This window comes from Benincasa hispida, chromosome 2, assembly GCF_027475165.1.
Source record: "Benincasa hispida cultivar pf3 chromosome 2, pf3_genome.v1.1, whole genome shotgun sequence".
NCBI lineage: Eukaryota > Viridiplantae > Streptophyta > Magnoliopsida > Cucurbitales > Cucurbitaceae > Benincasa > Benincasa hispida.
The window spans coordinates 22,714,394-22,717,226 of NC_143479.1; positions in this window are offsets into that span (position 1 = coordinate 22,714,394).

The following is a 2,833-nucleotide window of genomic DNA, read 5'->3' on the forward strand; positions in this document are numbered from 1 at the left end:
TTTTATTTAAACTCGAAAAAGAATAAATTAAAAAAATAATAACTCATAAAAATAAAAAAAAAAATATAAATTAAATATCTCATTTATATAAAAATAATTACAAAAATTAATGTCCCACAAGGCGAATGTCGTCGCTTTCGAGTTGGTTGTCGTCGTCAACTTCGAATTTGAGGTTGTTCGGGTTCTTCTTGATGTTGCTCTGGTACCTCTGCAGGCGTTTCATAATATAAATATTCATTATGCTCTCCACAACCCCGACCATGTCCATGCACGTATGAAGACGAAGGACCAGCCTCTGAGTCATAATTTCTTGAACCAAATACTGGCATCATCATTATCGGACTAACATTAGTGTTTGACTCTGCGTCTGTGTCATAGGGGGCAACTCTTCCACATTATGTGCAACCTCATCAAACTCATCCTCTTTCCGAATAGGTTCTCTACGTCTAGGAGCTGGTGGAGGAACAATAGATATATCGTACATATAATGAATTTCCTCCATATAGCTTTGGTTGTCACTACATATAGCAAGAACCTGGTTCGGATCATTCGCAACCTCACGGAGTCTACTGTTGTTCGATCTCTGTGAATTATAAAACAATTAGACAATATTTAAAATAAATTTAAATTAAAAAAAATTAGATAATATTCATTCATTTACCAGATGACCCACAGCTGCTCTCGGACGAGTGACGTAGCGCCTTGTGATATTATTATACCAATAAATATATTATGGAGTGACATCTGTGTCAAACTGTTCAAGAGAAACCCCCACTGCAATAAATCTTGCATGATAGTGCCATCGCATTACCAAATGTGCAACTTTTTCGGAACAATCTCCAGCCCTTAGGTCAATACATGCAATACAGGTTTGGTATTACAAGGCGATGGGACATCCTGCTGAAAACCGAATTGTCTCATCACTATGTCAGGAAGATGCCACTCACCAATGTGAAAACATATGAGAGGACTCATCGTCCGCCATATGTTTTGACCATTCGTACAAAAATTAGGCAAAGTATGCACAATAATTTTGCACGGCTCCCAAATAACCTGAAACACAAAATATTATATTAGAGAATATTAAAGACAAATACAATAAAAATGTGAATAAAATAATCAATTAGGTTTAGTGTAATGTACAAGTTCAGGTCGAAGCAAATCAAACATATATCTATACTGGTTGACTACATGTGTGGTTGTCCTAGTCACACAAATTTTGTCTCTCCACCTAAATTTTTAAATTGATAATTTAAAATTTAAATTAACTAGATCAATGATATAAAAATTAAATTGAATTAAAACAACATACCGAGAACTGTAGGTTCGTCCAACTAACTGAGCGTCATTAACATGATGTAGTTGTTAAGCCATTGTTGGAAATCGCTCCCAAGCCCATAGTTGCAAAAGTATGAGACGCCCAACTATTTCTCGAATCTCAGGTTTTGTTGCTTTGCATAGTTGTCTATACAACCATGCCAAGCATGCTCCACTCCACGAATACCGCCACGCATCAAGTGAACATCAAGTGAACAAAATGACTTATTTATCTGAAAACAGACTTCCACCCATCATTTGTAGTATATATGCTCGTGCATATCTTATGACGGTTTCCTCGTCTGCATCATCTATGAGCTCACGAAATTGTATTCCTAATCATATTAAACTTAACCTCGATCCTTTAATCTTGTCGGCAGGTGAGGTCGCATCAAGGTTATCTGAGCAAGAGCATTTATAGGCAACATTCAAGCTCCTTTGAGAACTCCATTTATGCACTCTGATAAATTTGTCGTCATCCACCCATATCTGAATCCTTCATCATATGCTTGAGTCCATTACTCTAAACTAATGTTGTAAAAAAAAACTTAGACAACTCAGATTTATTCCTTTGATATCTTCAATTGCTTTGTTGAAATTTTGAATTTGAAACTGACACCTGACACGATAAACATAATTTTTCAATGAATTAAATTTATACTTTTTATTGAAGTTGCTGACGATATGTCGTAAGCAGAGACGATGGTGACATTTCGGTCCCGTCCAACTATTTGTTGGGTTGTTCACTACTGTAATTATACCAGCATGTCGATATGAAATTAAACACACCTCTTCGTGTGTTACAATTTCTCTAAGATGTTTCATACTTAGTGAACTTGAACAAGCCATCATACCGAGTGGTACTATTCATGTAACAAGTGGCAAGCATTTGACATTCCATGCTCTTTTTTCTCTTTTTTTTTTATATATATATTTCTATTATATTTCTTTTTTTAGTATAATAATCTAATATATTCAATTTATTGTCTAATGATTATTTAATTATAGTATAATAATCTAATATATTCAATTTGTTGTCTGATGATTATTCAATTATAATATAATAATCTAATATATTCAATTTATTGTCTAATGATTATTCAATTATAGTATAATCTAATATATTTAATTATAGTCCAATGATTATTCAATTATAATATGATTATTAGCTCTTTTTTCTCTTTATATATATATATTTCTATGGAAAGTTCAAATAAAGTGAAGACTCTCGCTCTCTCCTAAGATCTCGCTCTCTTAATCTCGCTCTCTCAATCTCGCTCTTTCACTCTCGTTGTCTCCTAAGATCTCGCTCTCTCACTCTCGCTGTCTCCTAAGATCTCGCTCTCACTCTCGCTCTCTCTTAATATCTCGCTCTCTCTGTTATTGTTGTTATTTTTCTATTAATGATTACTAGCTTTCATTTCTTCTGGAACAATCACGAACACTTTTTTTTTATTATGGATCTAATTATTCAACCATTTCATTTTACCAAGTTCAATGTTAGTCAGATTAGTCA